Here is a 20,921-nt window from a genome sequence, read left to right on the forward strand (position 1 = left end):
GTGAGAATCAGTCATACCTAACAGCAGTGATTAACTGCTGGGAAAGTCATCACTGAATTTTCAAACAAAGGTTTGTTCTAGACACAGTGTGTGATCCACTCTATCCACTTCAGATGTTTATGATTTTGTTGTTGTTTGGTGTTTTTGAGACCAGGTCTTACTATACAACCCTGGCTGGCTTAGATCAGACCAGGCTGCCCTTGAACTCACAACTCATAGCCTCCCAAGTGCTGTGATTAAAGGTGTGCGTCACCATGCCCAAGCTTCAAATTTTGATGGCTTCATTGTCCTTCTTTCTTTTTAGGCTGGGTTTCTTCTTAATCCTACCTATCAGTTGAAAGTTTTCCTTGAAAATATCCTCTGAGGGATGAAGATAAAGGCCAGTGCTTAAGAGTGCTTGTTGTCACCATCTTCAGGAGTCAGCCTAAGCAAACACATATGGATTTTTGTTTACACACAAACACACAGATGCATACACATAAATAAATAAATAAATAAATAAATAAATAAATAAATAAATAAAATGATAATTTTTAAATAAGAAGCAAAAGGTCTTCTGAGAACTGAAATCAGCCAGGGCTGCAGCTCTGATTTCATTGCTGATTTTCGTGTCTGCCTGTCTGTCTGGGTTTTCTTTTCCAGTAGCTGGATGGAGCTGTAGGTTTGTATGTTGAATGAGTTCTCTTCAAAGATTCTCTGAAAGGTACATCCCTTTCATCCATTACACAGGTTCTGCTCTTATAAACATTTTTATTGGAGAACCCAGCAAGACAGGTCTAGGCAATCAAAGCTGGAACCCCGTTTCCAGCTCTGACCCATGGTGGACGTTCAACTCTATGGAATGAAGAATGTTTGAGCTGTTTTCTTTCTCAAGGGGGTTGAAGAAGCAGCTGAAGTTGGCTGCACATTCTTCTCTACTCACTCAATCCCTGAGAGCCCTCAGAAAGTGCTCTCCACATCTGCCATCTTCACTATATTCAAATACATTGAGCACTGTACTTGTGTATTGAGCAAATACATGAGATCCACTGGGCACGAGGGAAGTGAAATAGGCACAAGCATGCAAACTTAAAACTTACTACAGGCTAGGTTTATTCTGGACTACTAGGCAGAATGAAAGTGGCATGTGACCTCTGAACCCCAGTTTTTCTCCTGTCGGAGTTTCAGATTCCCTTATCTGAAAGGTCCTAGAGCTTCTTCTTGCTACTCAAAGTACTCTTCACAGACCACCTAGGACTTCATTAGAACTGAATAACTGGTGATCTTTTGAGTGACTTACTGGACAGTAATTGAATTTCAATAACGGTCTAAGATTATACAGACATAGATTAAAGCCTTAAAAGAGTTTGACCTAACAATCATTAATTCTACATCAGAACACATACACTTTAATATACTTTTTTTGTTCACCCTCTCCTTCAAGCTATGGGAGGAAAGACTGTTCAACAACTCAGTATCCCTGTATAAAACTTGAAACTTGTTTATGGAGAGCTTTGGGGGCTTCTTGGCAGGAATCTGATATTAGGTAAGGAAAAGCAAATGGACTTCAGGCAGGAATCTGACATTGGGACATGACTAGGAAGTAATTTCAGGCAGGAATCTAAGTCTTAGGCTAGAACAAAGAAGTAGGCCTCAGGCATGAATAGGACAGGGAAGTAGGCTCAGATATTTTTGTCATCCTGATGAGCCCTTAGAAACAGTGATTATGCCAAGCAGTGGTGGTGCATGCCTTTAATCCCAGCACTTGGGAGGCAGAGACAGGCAGATTTCTGAGTTCGAGGCCAGCTTGGTCTACAGAGTAAGTTCCAGGACAGCCAGAACTACGCAGAGAAACCCTGTCTCGAAAAAAAAAAATAGAAAGAAAGAAAGAAAGAGAGAAAGAAAGAAAGAAAGAAAGAAAGAAAGAAAGAAAGAAAGAAAGAAAGTGATCAAGAGAGTGATCATGGGACTTTGTTCCTTGACTATTTGCATCTATTGTATTGCTGGTCCCTCAACCTAGAACTGACCTAAATACTCGCACATAATTAAAATGGTTTAAAAAGCAAATTGGGAAAAAATAAACCCGCCTCAGTCTTCAGCCTCAGAACTGGCTAAGGTCATGCTGCAATTTTGTCTAATCATCTTTTTTCTTTTAATCCTCACTCCTGCGCTGGAGAACCTGTTGACTGACTAAGCTGGCTTGGTCACTTGTAACTTGGTATTAGCAACCAGACCATAGCCTATTTACAGAGTGATTTGCTTACTTTAAAGATCTGTCCCAACAGTTGTTTGTTGTCCCTACAGGTTTGAAATAATATAGTAACTTTGTAAATTATGATACCCATTCTATTTACAATAACCTTATCTCATTTTAAACAATATGAATGGCTTTAATATTGACACTCATGAGATAATGCTTCTCAGTTTATCAAGGAGAACTCCCCCAAGAGAGAGGGTGACCTTAACAAAGCATCAGCCTCTTAGACTTTCTGACAAAGTGGCAGTTTCAAGAAACCTCCCCAGTTTTGAACCTCTTTGGCAGTTTCTAGAAAACAACCCAGTCTTGAGCTTAGGTCTTGTTACTGTAGCCTTCCCCTCAAGGTGTTTTTGTTTTTTCTGCTCAACTTATTTTTGGGAGAAGACGATATCAGGCATTAAACTGTTAACTTTTTCACCTACAATCTTTAGGATGAAATGACAGCGAATGAAAAGCAAACTCAGAGCACACTACGATACTTGCTTCAAGTAGCCTCCTAGCCTCTCCTTAATTAACTTTTCCCAAAAATGGCAAAAATAATATTGATGTTCCCTTTAATGACAACAATAAACCTTTATTTCTTTCACATTTTAGTTTTTCCAAAATGGAACCCACTGAAGCTGTTGGACTTTAAAGATCCAAAACCAGGGGACGCGCTCCCCCAGAGACATTCATGGATGGGACTCACTGCAATAGCATGAAGTTTATTGATGAATTGATGAATCGATAGTGGCTGGTGCACTGAGGCTCTTCTGTTCATAGGCAAGAAGAACCCCGAACTGAGGTTAAGGGTAGTATATATACAGAGTTTACAAGGACAGTTAATTACTTCTTAGACAATATCAAAAAAGATTTCAAACAGCTGTTTCCAGGCCCTGGTTTCTAAGCAACTCAAATTTATACCACAAAGAGGATTAGCTTAAGTGACTTCTATTTACCCAGGTGTACTTGTGTTAAGGGCTCATCTCCCTGTTAAGACTCTTACCTTGGGTCCCTCTTCCTGGAATGTTTGTTTGAGTCTTTGGAATGTGCTTTTCCCGGAATGTGTCCCTGGGGAAAGTTAATATTTGACTCGAATTTAAGGATCTTTTAATTTTAAGTTCAAGCTGAGACCTGAAATAATTACATTCTTACATTCAAATTACATTCTTACAAAGCCTTTGTCTTCTACTACTAGAAACGTTATTTAAACAAACAACGGACTAGAAGTGCCAACTGTTGACTCCTATCCCTAGTTTTTATGATGTTGTTAAATCCTGAGATGCTCAAATTATAAAGAAAAAAGATTTATTTTGATTCACAATTTGGGGCATTTAATCCATTTTGTGTGTGTGTGTCTCACCTCATCCCTTCCTCCCCTGTTTTGTGAAGAGGCAGCAGTCCACAGTGGGAGGGAGTGAAAATAAAAACATTTCATTGTCTAAAAGAAAAAAGATGAAAAAGGGGACCAAGGTTTCACTGCTTCCTCTAAGGCCACGTGGAATCTCAACTGCCTCACATTTGATTCTAACTCTTAAAGGCTACAGAACAAGGCTGGAGGCACCAGGCTGGAGATCAACCATGTCTACACCACTTGAATTTTCAGGAGACACTTATCCATGACAGAAGTGAGTAAATCTATTAGAATTTTAAAATAATCCTTTTCTAATGATAAACATAATATATTTGTACATGTAATTGGAAAGATAAAGCCTGTGCATGACATTCAATCCAACAGCTACTAGTAACTTCTCAATTCTGGTCACCATGGCTGAATACATTTTTGTACTCTGCTCCTCCTCTCCCTCAGCTACCCCCCAATCCTTGTCTTTCTCTGTGCTTAAAGATTTGTTTTCTAATAAAAACATGTAATCAGATTTTGTCATCTGTTTTCTTCACTGAGTCCTATTTAAAACTCACTTTGAATTGATACTATATAGGTTCTAAAGTATTCATTCAGTGGTGCTTATTATAGCTTTGTTCTATGAAAAATATCCTAACACTGATAAACATTCTTTTTGTCCTATGCTTTAAGTATAGCTAATTACTATTGCTCTTTCCCAGTTGGTAAATATTCCCTTAAGTACATATGTTGAAAGGGAATAGTCTGGTCATTGATATCTTTCAAGTCACTATAAAAAATTTTTGTAAATATCACAAAATGCCTCTTAAATACTCATTAAATACTGAGTATACTGATATAGAATACTTGAGGAGATCTTCTCAAGCCACATGTTAAAATGACATTTTGAACACTAGAGACAATAAGTTTTAGGGGATACAACTTTGGAGAACCAAAATGTAAAATAAGCGTGAAATTCCAACTGTGTGTCTTTCTATCAGATCTTTTTGGGACCATCTGCTTGAAAGGACCACGACATAGACTGTGTCTGCAATGCACTTACTAAACTGCTTTCATAGTTTTGATAGAAGAGCACAAACAATTTTTTTAAGGCATGAATTCAATCTATTCTGAATCCAGGTGTTTGACTGTGCCAGGAAATGTATTATATAATAAAAATCCTTCATTTTCAATCAAAAATTTGAAACAAAATACTCAATACATCCTGCCACTAAATCCAAATACTATTTATAAAACAGGGTCTGTTTTCAGTAGTATTTATGTCAAGATATGCTTGTAGATGAGCCCAGCTTTTCTCTCTTATATACTGAGCCCTTCAGACATAAAGACAAAATAATAGAATTCTAAAAAAAGAGGAGTGAGGGAACAAGCACAAAGATTTGCTGTACACACTGAAAACAATGGGTGTCCTCTAAAATTTAACATAATCAGTATGTCAGTGATTGGAAATTAACATTCATAAGTTAATATGAATTCATTAATAAGAATACAATATTCTTATTTTTAAAAAACAGTACTGTGAAACAACATTCATAGTCTGTTTACTATTTAATCATAATACAGCTAACTCTAAGATAATATGAACATAACAGAGCATATTGCTGCACTGTAAAGGAATTAAAGAAATAAACACCATTATTTTAGTTCAAATATTTTGGACCTGGATTAAACACCAGTTTACAATGAAAATAAAATTTAACTGTCACAGGGTTTTATTTTTATTTTGCCTTTCTGCTGCATCCTATCATTTATTGCTCTAGCAAGGCTGGAATGTGACCAATGGAAATCTCAGCTGTCAGATGTGCCATTATTATCATAGTAAAATGAACCTTTAATTGCAAAAATCCTGATTTGACCACCCCTACTCAGGCTGTAGCCCTTCAAATTGTACACAGCGGAAGGAGAAGAACAAAAAGAAAGTTCAGAAAATGAGGACGTAGGATGAGGTTACACAGGAAGTGAAGCCAGGCCAGGGCCCTTAGGTAAACCTTATCAGACTCCCTCGAGGTACAGCTCCAGGTCTGCACCTGGAGATTCAACCAGTCTCAGATAATATTCCAAATAGAAAAGAAACAACACAAGATGATTTCTCCTGTACAGCTCACTGAAAATAATTTTACATTGACTTTCAAGGCATTTACATTCCATTATGAATTATAAGTAAGCAAAAGATGATTTCTATTTGACAGGAGGATGTGTATGGGTTCTACATAAGTCTATACTGTTTTCCACAGGGACTAGAGTATCTGAGGATCTGATCATTTCTGAGGTTCCTGGAGCTAATTCACTGTGGGTGATCTGAGTAGTACTTGCATTTTTATGTGGATCAAATAAGAATTACTTGAGAGAAATAGTTCTGTGGCATAAGCAGAACACAGGCTAGAGCCTCTCCTACAGGTGACCGTGAGCTTCTGGGGCACTTTCTGCAGTCTCTCCTCCCCACATGCTCTCAAGGCCCTCTCTACGCATTTCTGTTAGTCCCATCGCTCACTGTTTCTACAGACTGTGTTTCAAACAACAATGTTCTACCCTTTCAGAGACATCCTGTGTTGGGGACTTATTATATACAGGATAGATATGTTTTTAAATCGTCTGTCCTTCACCTTTTTTCAAGGGCTTCTCTCCATACTACCCATGCCCAGACTCACTATTCACACCACACCAAGATCAACCCTAGCTAAGCACCCATACCAGAGCTCATACCCCGCTCGCCAACCATACCGCACCAAGCTCATCCCTAGCTCCACGCACATTATTGATCTTTATGCTTTTCCTGAGATTGTCGGAATTAAGATTTATAAAGACCAACATATTTTCGGAAGTTTATCTTCTGCCAGACGTTGTAGCAAACTTTTTTGTTGAAACAAGTTTAAATCCATTTTCCAGTACATACAAAGAGCCCTAGCTGACGAGTAGCTACACATACAAAATTTGCTTTCTCCTCTTATCAGTCTTTATGTTGTCTCTCCAGTAGGCTTTCGAAGAAACTACCTTATTTCCCAGAATCAAAGAATCAAGGAAAGTTCTGTTCAGATAAAGATAGGCTGTGTTCTGTGCTCTTTGAATGCTGGTTATAACTGTCCACTCCTACTTTCTCCTGGTATATCACCACACTTGTGTCTAACAATAATCAAGGCTGAACTCGCCTTTCAGATGCTACCTTAATTTTCAGCCAGTAACTGATTTTACCAAACGTTCCTTTCTGTGTCTCAGATGAGCAGTCAACCAGACCAACAGTCAGACTCATTTTAGAAGCACTTTCAAGTTCATGAAAAACTGTAATTCAAAGATATTGGCTATATTAAATGGTTCAAGAACTAGATCAAAAGAAGTCTAGCTTTGTGTTTCCATTCCTAGTTGATCTGGAGTCAAGAGTCCAAAGAACAACACCTTCAGACAAATGTTAACACCAACACATAGCCACCTTGCTGTAAACAACTGTGTGACTTCTTGGGTTAAAAGCAATGCATTTCCTCTTGTCTCCTTAGTGGCATGAGGCTGAGTGACCTGTCTACTGCTGTTCTACAGACGGGCATAAAGCACTACGCAACCAAGACTTAGATGTAGCTTTGCAAAATAATGCTCCCTAAAAGAGGTACAGTTTACTCTCAAGAGTGGAGTCCTTTGTTTACCCCGCTTACAATAGTTGGAAATCTTTGCTCTAACAAACAGAAACAAATTACAGTTCTTTAACATTTCTAACAATCTGAAAACCTTGCCAGGTTTACACTTTGGTTCAAAATTTGCAAATATTATCAGAGACTCTTAGATGCTAGCCTCAGGATGGAAGAAAATAGAGAGACTCTGGTAGTGATGGTCTTCACAGATCTGGAGCAATTTCAAAATAATGTCATCCCTGGTTACAGAACTCTGGTTACAGATATAAGCTGTTCTCTGAGTCCCACCATGCTGCAAATTGCTCCCTGGTCAATGCCTTTAATGCATCTATAGACAAAGAGTCATTTCGTCCTGTAATAGTGCCTCTCTGTTTGGAAGAGGTGTCAACAAAAGTCCCAAGACAGAAGCTTCTGCAAGATTTGGGTTACCTGAAGGGTACCATCTATTTAAACCAGTGAATTTCCACCAGGCTAAACAGTTAAATAGAATGCATATTCTTGCAAAGCAAATAATTTTTGTTTGGCTCCTTACTTCATGCTAGCTAAACTAAGATAGCACTTATACTTTGCCTCAAACCTGAGCTCTAACGGTCACGTACACCAATGCAGGCGACATACAGTAGTGTCTAGTTGAGGATATTTAAATGCTTGCTCTCACCATGTACATCAGGAAGATTTCAGGGTAGACTTTCATCTGGGTAAACTTTATGCCAAGGATTGTATAATGTAGTCCTTGTCTGAGAGTTCCCATGGTCTAGTTCTGGGATCTATATCAGACTCTTTCATGCATGAAATGTGTTTAAAATCCTGACTTTCCAAATTATTAACAATACACCATCATTATGTAATTTGCATAGACAATAGTTCAAAAGGCATATTTTCTACAACACATATTTATGTACATACCTATAGTAATTAACTTAACCATCCCCTTGCAGTTAGTATAAAAAAAACCAAAAAAACCCAAAAACAAAAAACAAAAAAAACCCAAAAACCATGGGCCAAAGATTAAGAGACAGTTCCACTGAGCTAGGGTGAAAGGAGGTAACAGGAAGCTAAATGTACAGTGTGAGGATATTGGACTAAATTCAGAGAGACTACAGATGATTGCTATTTTGCTTATTTTGCATTTTTCTCTTTTCCTCTTCCCCTTTCCCCCACTGAAAAAATTCCAAGGCCTGTGGATGCCATCTGTTTCCCCAGGGCAACAGACAGCCTTGGGCAGGGTCTCAGTTCTCCAGCACTCCCGGACCAAACAGATGACAGCATCCTTTATTACAATTTCACTCTGCCTCCTGGACCAATTCCTTCCTCTTCACAGAAATAGTCTTCCTTCCTATTTCCTCTCTGCCTCCCTAAACCTCCTCAATAATAGAGGCTAACCCAGAGCCACAAACCCTCGCTCTCCTGGGGCAGCTGTGATTGTAGAGCTGAGAGTGACCACGTCAGGCTTCAAACCATGATCCATGGTTCAGCTCAACGCCATTAAGTGGTGCTTGAAAGAGACTGTCTAAGTACATGGCTTGTGGGAGGATTTTTTTTTCCTTCATGCTTCTCAGTGAATCTTTCTAAAGAAATACATTTTGAGCTCTAAGAGCCTCTTTCAAAGTGGAGAGTATATTTGTAGGTTTCAAGAAATTAAAAACCGGGCCACCACCTGCCAGGGTGGTTGAAATAGGGCCCTACTCTACTGGAGGATGGGTCTGCCCTGGCTAGGAAAGTGTCTAAGTTTTCTAATTGAAGACAGAAACTAATTCTTCAAAGGTGGAAGAACACATATTGTTTTTAAAGATCCCCTAACATATTAAAACGTTTTTAGGATTATTTGCATGTGTGTGTTGGGCACGTGAGCACACCTGCTCACACATGTGGGCATATATGTGTTTGTGTGCATGTTTGTGTTCCTGTGCATGTGTGTGCCTGTTGAGTCCACATGAGTGCAGGTGCTTTCTGAGACCAATAGAGGCTGTTGGATCCCCTGGAACTGGAGTTAAAGGTAGTTGTGAGTTGCTTGGCATTCGTGCTGGGAATTGAGCTCTGGTCTGCAAGAGCAGCACCCACTGGTACCCACAGGGTCATTTCTCCAGTCCCTATAATTCACACTTTTAAACAGAGAAACATAGTTGCTGACTGCATTACAGTATAAGTTTCTAAGTAAAACAATGTAGCTAATAACAGCATCCTTCCTTTGAACAATTCATCCTATAGATTTAGAGATTTTGTAAGTCTTTATGGCCCCATGATCCAGAATGAGGAGCAATGTGATTATGGCAACTGACTTTCACCAGTAACCAGGGCCCTCTCTCCCATTTTGCTCTTAGCCCAAAAATGAAAATTTAAAGGATAAGTTTAGGTAGCAAAAACTAAATGCACTAGAAATTATAATCAAAGTTTAGCATAACTCTTCCACATATTGACAATAAATTAATTAAACATCAAATTGAGTGGAAGTATTTCCACTGAGATTTCAAAGGACAGATAGTAAATTTAAAATGTCATCATCAATTTATAATTGCTTCACAGCCATCCTCTTTGTTATAGAGCTCAGCTCCACTGTTGTTTGAGGCCGTGTTGCCCATCTGTGGCTGACTCTGTTCCAGTTGAATGTTCCCACACCACTGTATACAGTTTTTAGGCCTTTCTACCAATTCTAAGGAAGAAGAAATAAAAGGGGAGACGCCTGGAAACATGAAAGGTTTACCTGTGGCCATGGATTAAGCTTCAGTTTTTGATTTCTAATTTATTACTTTTCTTAAAATACCCTTGCTTTATGTCCTAAGGACATCACATTAGAACACAACTATCCAACATCAGAGTCAGAGTCAGAAACACCATGTAAGTCTCTTCTCTACATGTTCACCTATGAAAAACACAATCATAGCAATTTTTAAAAATGCATTAATGTTCACACATAGTAGCTTTTTACATTTTGAGAAAGAATATTTAGTTTTATTTTCATGGCTGTGAGCACTTCCTGCATGTGTCTATGTGTGCCATATGTGTACCTGGTGCCTGAGTATGGCAGAAGAGGGTGTCAGATACCCTGGAACCAGAGATAGGGATGATTGTCAGCAGCTTTGGAGAATGCTTGGGAAATAACTCTAGTCCTCTTCTACAGCAGCAAGAACTCTTAACACACTGAGTTATGCCTCCAAAGCATAAGTTTTCCTAACATCCTGATAACTTCATCATAACTATGTTTTATCCCTAGTTAAAATATTACACCAACTTTCCTTTGTAAGACTGTTGTGGAAAGGTTTCTTTTGCATTGCTATCTTCCCTTCTGGAGGGAGAAAGGAGTTACCTCCCCCCCACCCCCAGCTCATGAAATTAGAAAGGTAGATGACTGGGGGTTGGGGGAGTTTCCCTGATGTCGAACAAATAGTAAACAGTTACTATGAGAAGAAGAGACTCCTCTAGTTGGGTAGCTGCTTGTCACAGTTTGGGGAACTGGAGTGATGCAGTTTTTATGCACGTCATATATGCCTGTGCAAGAGACTCTGCTGATGCAGCCCTGTGAGACTAACCTATGCTTCTTGTAAGTATTCCCACCACACTTGATAAGGATCCCCAAGACTCTCTGGCTTACCAAACTGAATGTGAAGGGGATTGTTTCTTTAGTCTGCTGTTGCCCTATCTAGGATGGGTAGACATATAGAATTCAGAAAAAGTCACACAACAAAGATAAAGTCTAAATTATTCAGTGTGCATCCAGGGCTGTTCAAGATTAAAATGAAGAAACGAAGTCAAATGACATACTTTTTAAAACCTTATACACATTTTCCTTCCACCTGTCCATGAATGTGGTCTAGAATTCTCTCGTCCATCTGCAACCAGTGTCCCATGGGAAAATTAACTCAGTGTTTCCATACAAGAAAGCTGAGTATCAACAACATGTAAAAATGTCTGCATGTGGCCCAAGGCACAATGGGATCAGGACCTAGCCCATCAGACACAATTGCTGAACTCTTACACATCACCAGGAATCAAGTCACTGGTCTTCCTAGCAATGGGATGGCATGGAAACTCCTTTGCCATCACCAGTCCTCTCACACACTGATGCAAGCATCTGGCTGTGCATCTAGTACCCCATGTATCTTAAGTCAACAGTCAAGTCCGTGACTTTTTCAGAAGAGCAAGTTGAAACATGGAAAGTTTATATGACTTATACTGTACAGAAAGAATATGCCAGTCTCAGGATAAGAAGTCAGGTCCTTTGATGGGCACCTGAGATTCATATGTAGAGACATAGGAATAGATTATTAGAATGAACAGAATAATAGAATAGAGACTAAAAGCTAAAAGCATGAATATTTAAATTTCTTAAACAAGAGATTTCTTAGAGAAAAACATCGAATTGGCAGGATTGGTAAAGAACGTAGTTGTTTTTTTTTTTTAAATCATAACATTACACTTTTAAAACAGTATTCTAAAATAAAGATCTCTGGTCTAATATAAAAGAGTAACCTCAGATTTTAGCAGGAGAACTAAAAGGCTAGCTTCATAGTATATGCACAGTAAACACAAGAAAAATCTGCTTCTATTAACTCAATGTGCAGGACAGCAGACAAAAATGTACATGCTATGCCTCTTTCTCCTGTTTTCCTTCATTGTCCAACTAAAACTGGGGGTGAGTACAGACTGAAGGTGCTTTTCTTAGCCTTCTCCTAGAACAGACTAAACACAGACCCTAAAGAGCCAAGTGTGGCCTCAGACAAAACAAATGTATGTGTTAGAGGGCCCCTCCTCAGAGTTCTGTTCAGGAAATTATCTAATAATGGAAATGAACCTGATTTTAAGCCTAAAAAAAATGAAAGAATGAAGAAATAAAAAGAGTGTTTCCCTCCCCAGTTCTTGTAAGATCCTATTAAAAGTTAGAGAATAAAACTTCCTTCTCTATCAATGTTGCTTTTTTTCCATTAAGTAAATATTGATTTCCCCTCCCCCCTTTTTTGATACAGGATCCAAATCACCAGAGCTCTCCAGGTAAACTGCTTTGTGTGTTGCCTGCTGCTAAGCAGCCAACAGGGGGTGCTCTCTGCATATTTTGATGAGGGGAAAATGGATTCAAAATGATTTTTAGGACTCTCTCTTTCTCTTATTTTCAAAGCACAAGTGAAGACTGCATATCTTGAAAAACACTGAAAGGCTTTGGCATATGTGTTCAGAGCAAAGCAAGGAAATGCATAGGCCAGGTGAGGGAAGCTGGAGAGAGATCCAGTACTTGTATAGGAAATGTGAATTAGAGGCTCCAAGGGAATCTGATTCCTTAATAATCTGAACCCCTGCTCATCAAATGAACCTTTAATTTTCTAGGCTATAAAGGCTAAATTCATTGTACAAGTTATGAGTTTTTTATTTCGTGTATGCAGGCACAGAATGAATAGACACTGTACTTGTGTGCTCTTACTATGTCTTGATTTAGTTTTTCTCCACCTCTGGAGTACAAGAAAAGGATAATGTATCCCAATGACAGTCTCTCCTATGAGTAAAGCTGATGTCCAGATGGCAAACAATGAGCACACAGCATTTTGTTACATAAAAATTTAAGAATACATGGCACATTGAAATATCTAGCCCTAATGTTTGAGAAGGCAGGCTTACAGCTGGAAGCAGACTCTATAGGAGTTGCTTGCCCATCACTCAGATACTTGAAAAGCAAGGCTGTTTTGAATTATTTGCTTCTGAGGACAGGTGACAAAGAGCAGAAGTGGCAAGTTCTCATTAGAAGAAAAATTCTGCATGTGACCAGACTTGCAAAATGTATCAGGACATATAATTTAAAACACCACAAGCCACAGTTTATATGTAGAGATATTTAGAAAATAGTTGCTACTGCTTAGTGTTTATCACACTAATAAATAAAGTTTCTCACAAAAATTTTAAAGCCTATATTTTGATTTATACAGCAAAGACCTGAGAAAGAGCAATAACCATGGTCATTATTCAACACATAACACAAGAAAAAAAGTGCATCTTAGAAACATATTTTGCTTTCTCTTTCTAGAGTCTAAACAACTTCCGGCTAAAAGACATATTTTGATTAAGATAATATTTTTCCCTAATCAATATTTTTTACCTCTGGGTTATTACTTCCTTGAAGGCTTCTCTGCCTTTTCCCCCCTTTCTAAATTAGTCCATGTAGCTTATAAGAAACCATCAGCACTGCCATACACCACCGTTTACATTAAATCTTTCTCTTAATATTTACTGCTGGGTGGCAGGGCTTGTCTCTAGCTTTTATGGCCTGGCATCAAATCTTGCAATGTGTGTTTTATACTTAATTGGAGTGGGGATAGGAGCACAGAAGCAGAATTAACCATTAATGAAATAAGCCTCCTGTTGACCAGTATTCACATTTCCACTTTGGTTGGCTAATGGTGACTATTCCTTGGTGGGACACCATACTGAATGTGATGTGCTTGCTTTACACGTGTCCAGTACCATTACATATGTGGTCAACAACGACAACAGTACTTGAAGACCTACTCTGGATTTCTGAACTTAACTCACTGCTGACTTGATAAACAATCTATGGGCCAACACAGAAGAAAGTTCCACACTTTGAGCAGCCATGGTCACGAATAGGGAAGGAAGGAAACGGAAAGGCACTCCGTCTTTCACTGTATTGACTTCCTCCACACCAGACTTCTCTGTTTCCCTAAACACTCTTTGGCTACACATCTCCGGACACATCCATACAGTGACGTGACTCCTAAAAGGAGGCTCTAAGTGACATGCATTGAAATTGCGAGCGCCTTAAACGGCTTGCCTAACCAAACAACAACAAAACAAACAAACAAAAACACCCTGTTGCATTTTATAAAAAGCCAAGGATATGTTTTATAGAGCACGGTATGGTGAGGTGGGAAGGGTGCCTCGATGGGCCCAAGCTGAAGCATCCCTTCCCCCTGAGGTACCAGCCATGCAGCTGGTAAGTATAGAATGGAATTTATTTGGGGGGGCATGGGAAGAGTAGTTGAGAAGGGAGGGGAGAGAGAGGAGGGGGAGGGAGAGAAGGAGGGAGGAAGGGAGAGAGAAGGAGGAGGGGGGGGGAGGGGGAGATTGGCCAGGAACAAGTGGAGACAGAGGCGAAGGGAAGAGAAGGAGAAAGGGGTCAGGAAGAGAAGAGAGTCAGAGAGAGGGAAGGCAGAAAGCAAGGAGAGGCCAAAGAGCCCCTTTTATAGCAAGCCACGCCTATCTGGCTGTTTGTTGCCAGGTAACGGTTGGGCAGCGCCTAGAAGGAATGCCAGCACACACCTCATCACTCTGCTTTCACAAATACGGACCCTCTGAAATAATCTACCAAAGGATGAGACAACAGCCGTTTCCAAGGATGAGGCTTCAATTTCCTACCAGTCCAAGAACTATTCCAAAAAACCAATCAAGTCTTTTCATGACAAAGAACAAGTCTCTCACTCTTTCATGCCAAAAGCTTGCTGCCCACATGTCCAGATGGTTCATTTTTGCAAAGTGCAAGGCCCGTGCAGCTCTGCAGGGCTTTGTAAGGTCTCAAAGAAACCCGGACAATTGGTTACAGGGTGCCTATTTAACATATTTAAGCGGACTCTTGCAATCAGCCTTCCTCACTTCCTACCCGTTACAGAGATTTCCTGGCTGCGTACCCCACCTCCTACCCCAACACTCCAACACTGGGACTGGGCTGGACTTCCCTTCCCCCAGCCTCTGACTCCTGTATATCCTTCCGTCTCTTGATCTATTGCCCTCTAGGTATCTGGATTCCCAGGCACTCTCTTCTCTTCCTCTCTCACTTCCCCTCCCCCATCACCTCCACTCACGACTGGGTTTTTCCGCCCCTGGTGGTTTTCTAGGTAAACTGCAATAAATCCTTCTCAACCATACCTGGGAGCAGTCATGTCCTCATTTTTTTTCCTCTCCGAAACCAAGCTGCTGATTTGACTCTCCTAAGGGATGTATGAGTCATTTGTTTCTGCTGGCTTCTGCTGCCCAAATTTGATTCTAGACTGTAGAGTCCACCTCTTCAGCTACTTCTTCCCTTTGTGCTTTCTTACCATTCGCCTCTAGGTCTCTCTGGCCTGGTATCCCATGTGGTATTTCTTTTTGTCCTCTCCTTCTCTACTGTGTAAGTGTCTGTCTCCCTGGGGTTTCTGGCCTTGTCTATCCCTACCACTGGTGTGCCAGGAAGCTTCTTTTGCCCTACTAGGCTGCAAGAAAACTAGCTTCCCCAAGGCTGCAGCTGCCCCTGGAGTTCATTTCATATGTAAAGCTCAGACCTCGGGCCACACCCTTCTAGAGCAGCCTGGTCTCCACCGGAGAAAAGCAAACACAATTTGCTGACATACTTTTGCTCTTAAAGAAATAAACTCACAAAACAGCTTTCAAAGTAACTTTTTCCAATTTCTTTATGAAAACAACAAACATTATAAAAACAAACAAACAAACAACAGTAAAACCTTGGCATACAATGACGGCTCTAAATAATCAACCACTTGTGTTTCACGGTTAATGACTGGATTAGGAACAAAAGTTTAAAGTTCAACTAGTTAAGAAAGTCTAAAAAATGTAATTCAAGGTGTGTAAACGCATGTTGCAACGGTCTAGGAAGTGATGTAAACCATAAAAAAAATTTTAATGTTTCAGAAATCTTTCCCTCTTTCTGCTATTGTTAAGCCCCTGAAGTTCACAATGCTAACAGTAATCAGTGGAGTTCAGATAAGCTTTTAATTTAGGCCAGGGAAAGCACCACTGTTATCAGAGTCAAAAGTTCAAAATCTGTAATTTCCTTTAGTTGTCTTCTAAACAAAAAGTGTTCTTCAATAATGCTAGAAGTCTCTGTTCCATCTCTAAGTCCAGCCCTCTAGATAGAGGAAAGAGTGTTTATGATTTAAACCAAGTATCACTTTTAGGTCCACAAGCTTTTACTATGACTCAAAGGCATGACTCTACTGCTTTTTCTTCACCATGAAAGTGGATTTCAGGACAGATTACAGAGGTAATGCTAATATAGCTCTTTTTTTTTAAATTTTTGTTTTGGTTTGGTTTGGTTTTAGATTTTGATTTTTGGTTTTTCAAGTCAGGGTTTCTCCTGGAACTCACTTCGAAGACTAGGCTGGCCTCAAACTCAGAGAGATCCTCCTGAGTGCTGGGAATAAAAACGTGGCCACCACTGCTGTTGACAAAAATCTTTATCTCATTTTGTAAACTTAAAAGATTTATGTAAGCTTCAGGGAGTCATGAGAGATGGATCCACTTATAACAGGTCAAATGGACTGCACATAAGTACTCCTGTCAATTAAAAGAGAAACTTCCCTACCTGACTATTGCTAGAGGTGGGATTTCTCTTTCCCCTGCTCTTGGGACTCTCTTCTAACTACCAAGACTGTAATCCTGGAAATTTCAAGTAAATACCCAAGACAAAAAATTTCCCTAAACTCTAAACGTTACCTTAGGTCCTTGGTTTGTATCTGTCTCAGCAGATTTCCAATTAACTGTGGACAATTAAACTGCTCAGACATGCCAGCCCTGGATGCTTCTGGTGGAATTTCTGATTAGTCTAAGCCTGCTCCAAAGCTGCCTGCAAATCACTAGTTCCAGGTCATCCCACAGAACCTGGACAGCACAGAGAGACAGATGTCCCCTAACCATCCTTCCTGGGCACCACCCCCCCAGCCCCCCTGCAACCCCTCCCCAATTTCATTCATAAGTAGATACAGAAGAGACTTACATCACCCCTTTATAATCAGCAAACTGGTCCTGGCACATGCTTTCACCTAGTCGCTTTGTGGTTTTGTTATGTCTTTGGTCCCCATGGTATTAAGGTATTGAGTTAAAGCTCCAACTTAATTTTTGCCCACAGATATATCATGCAGTTTTTCCAGAACCCTTGGTTAATATTTATTTCCCTTTTAAAAAATGTATTTTTTTTTAAATTAGAGAAGAGTGTTTCCTCATCTGTGTGGCTAAGATACTAGTCTCTTGAAATAATGAAGGGATTGAGCTCACTAGAAAGGGAGTGTTAGTTTTGTTCTTTGAGGAAATGGGCATTGAAAATGAAGGAGTTAAGTTTAAGATTCTATGTGTCTGTAGACAGGATCTTTACAAGTTGTCTACTGCTTCATAACAAATTACTTCATAACTTGGTGACTTATAATAACTAACCCTTAATTTTGGGTGAAGAATTTGATCACCAATTCTTCAAGATCCTCCAGTCTAAAGTTTCTTGTAAGATTTCCTGTGCGGTCAGGCTTGCCTGGTGTGTGGTCTTAAAAGGACTTGATAGAGAAGGAAGGATGTCTAGTCTCACTCTGGTGATTAAACCAGGATTCAGTTCCTTCTGGGCTTGGACTGTGGGCTTCAGTTTCACGCTGGCTATTGGCTAGAAGTTCCCTCAGCTCCTCACCTCAGACTCTCTCTGGAGGAAACTCTGTTATGAGGCATTTCCTTAGTGGTTTGGCAAGTGAACATTCAATATGTGAGTGAGGTTTTGTAGCCCAATCCTGTAAGTTGCACTCAACGTCTTCCTCTAAACTATATACAAAGAGGTCATTGAATCTCTTGCACACGCAAAGGAAAGGAATTTCTGAGTGTGGATACAAGAAAGCAACAATCATTGGAGAATCTGCCAGCACATGTGCCCAGTCAGAAGCCATGTTCCTCAAGGCTAAGAAAGAACCAAAATGATTTAAAAGAAAGCCACTCATCCCCTATATCCTCAAACATCTAGAAAAGACAACAGTCCCGTGGCCTCACAGCAAACTGTAGCAAAGGTACAAAGTGTGTGATCCCGTAGTATAACCATGCAAGTGCACATCAACAAAGAACTTGTAAAAATGGTGTCAGTGGATGAATATAAAATGATGCTACTTCCTACACCAGGGCTGTCAGGACCACGAAGACTATTCTATTCTATTCTATTCTATTCTATTCTATTCTATTCTATTCTATTCTATTCTATTCTATTCTATTCTATTCTATTCTATTCTTTTTTATTTTATTTTATTTTATTTTATTTTATTTTATTTTATTTTATTTTAAGACTGGGCTTTTCTGTCTTTCCAGGCTGGCTCTGAACTGACATTACTTCTGCCCCATCTTCCTGTGTGCTACCATTGCCACCTGATATAGACAGCATCTTCACTGAGTTCTAACACATAACAAGCATTCAATAAATGATAGCTATATTTGTCTTTACAATATATTCTCCCAGCTAAATATTTCACTGAAGCACACATACTAGGTTCTCATTGTTTAAAAATATTGATTTTGACCAAATGAATTCTTCACACATTTTCTAGGTTTCTGACAATCAGAGAACAATAGAGAGAAACCTGAAAAAAATATTTCTAGTTATAAGGAAATAAGACAGCAATGAGAACAAAGCAAAATTGAATAGAAAAATATGCTGGACTTTCTCCAGTAACAAATAGGACATGTTTGATATGGTACTATGTTGTAGCATGTAGTTGTTTGTTTGTTTGTTTGTTTGTTTTTTGAGACAGGGTTATTCTGTATAGTCCTGGCTGTCCTGGAACTCACTCTGTAGACCAGGCTGGCCTCAAACTCAGAAATCTGCCTGCCTCTGCCTCCCAAGTGCTGGGATTAAAGGCATGTGCCATCACTGCCTGAATAGCATGTAGTTTTTGCTACCCCTCTTTAAGCTACCAGCCCTACCCAGGTTCCCTCAGATCCACAGATGAAAGACACATACACACATGCTTATTTTTCAACATGTCTTACTGGCTAAATTGCTGGGTACTTCTAATCTCCCACAGCTAGCATGGCCTTCCCAATACTCTTAGCTCAGCACCCTAAATTTGCCCTCAATGTTAGTTGCTCAGTTACCTTGTCCTTGTTCAGCAACCCAAAACTTTCCTCTGCTTAGTTTCCTTTCTAATCTACCACTTTGGGAAATGGCCTATGGTCACTGCACCCAAGATTCCACATGGATGGCCAACTTTTCTCCCTCCTAAGCATGGTGAAAATCTCCCTTCTTCTTTCTGCTTCTCTTAGCCTGCCCGTGGTGACCCAAAAGTTCTGCCTTTTTCCTTCTGCCCAGCAACTGCCCCTTGGCATCTTTATTGATCAATCAAGAACCAATTGGGGAACAGGACCTTAGCATCGGAACCACCCCCTACACTATGCAAATTCACAATTTGAAATAGGGAGAATGTCCACAGCTGTGACCTTAGCTCTGGCTTAGTTTTTTGATAGAAAGTGAAAGCCATTCACATGCAAGGAGCATACATCATACCAAATAGACAGACCTAAAAAAGAAATTCCTTACATTACATTAAAATGTGAAATATACAGAACAAAGAAGGAATATTGAAAGCTACAAGAAAGAAGTTACATATAAAGTAAATGCAACAGAATCACTAATTGATTTTTCAATGGAAACTTGAAACTGCTAGAAGGCTTGGAAACATTTATTTCACATCTTAACAGATCACAACTGACAATACTATTAATCAAAATTATCTATAAAAACTGAAGGAAAGATGCTCCCCTGGAAACACCATATCCGGAACCAGCCCAGAAGATCCTCTGCACTCCGAGCATTTGGTAAGAACCCTCTGGAAATCCTACAGCTGCCTCTGGGAACCCAGTGGATTCAGGACCCATCACCATTCAATCTGTCCCCCAACCCCACCGAAAATTCCTCCTCCTCTGCCCAGTTCTTTCTGCTGGGTAGATTGCTAGCTGATATACTCCCTTGCAGACACTGTATCCTTAGCCAGCCCAGAAGATCCACTGCACTCAGGGTTACTGACACTACAACCTGAGACATCCCAGGAGATCTGCTGCACACAGGACAACTGGCATCCCAGGAGATCTGCTACACATAAGGCAACCAAGCAACTGATTGCCAGCTTGTCTGTTCCCCTCAAGACATCACAGCTTGAAGGCATCCCAGGAGTTCCTCTGTACACAGAGCAACTGGGCAACAGACACCACAGTCTGAAGATCTCCTGGGGGCTCTGTGGCATGCAGGGTAACTGATCCAACAAACTGAAAGCCTCCCTGGAATTCTGCTGTACACAGGGAAACAGAAACCACAGTCAGTAGACACCCGTAAAGAACATCTTCACACAAGACAACAGCTTGACAGCTCCTCTGAAGACCCAACAGTCTGAAGGCCTCCCAGGATGTCTATTGCAACCAGGGCAACAGATTAGCAGCTTCTCTACCCCTCTGAACAACCCCCAGTTGGAAGGCACCATAGGTGATCTGCCACAGCCAGGGCCAGGACCACAGGCCTACAAGGAGACCTGAAGCAACCCAGGGATAAAAGAAGCAGACTCCAGACAGAGTCACCCAGACCAGCAAACACCAGGGACAACCACATGGTGAGAGGCAAGCACAAGACTGTACGCAACAGAAGGCAATATACTTGGGCATTATCAGAACCCAATTCTCCCACCACAGCAAGCCTTGAATATACCAACACATCTGAAAATCAGGATGCTGACCTAAAATCCTATTTCATGAAGATAATGGAGTCTTCTCAGGAGGATATAAATAACTCACTGAATGAAATACAGGAAAACACAATCAAACAGGTAAAGGAATTGAATAAAGCCACCTAAGACCTAAGAATGGAACTAGAAATAATAAAGAAAACATAAATGGAGGCAAGCCTGGAAATGGAAAACCTAGGAAAGAGGTCAGGAATTACAGATGTAACCATCACCAACTGAATACAAGAGATAGAAGAAAGAATCTTGGGTACAGAAGATACCATAGA

This window comes from Grammomys surdaster, unplaced genomic scaffold (assembly GCF_004785775.1).
Source record: "Grammomys surdaster isolate TR1022 unplaced genomic scaffold, NIH_TR_1.0 125807, whole genome shotgun sequence".
Lineage (NCBI taxonomy): Eukaryota > Metazoa > Chordata > Mammalia > Rodentia > Muridae > Grammomys > Grammomys surdaster.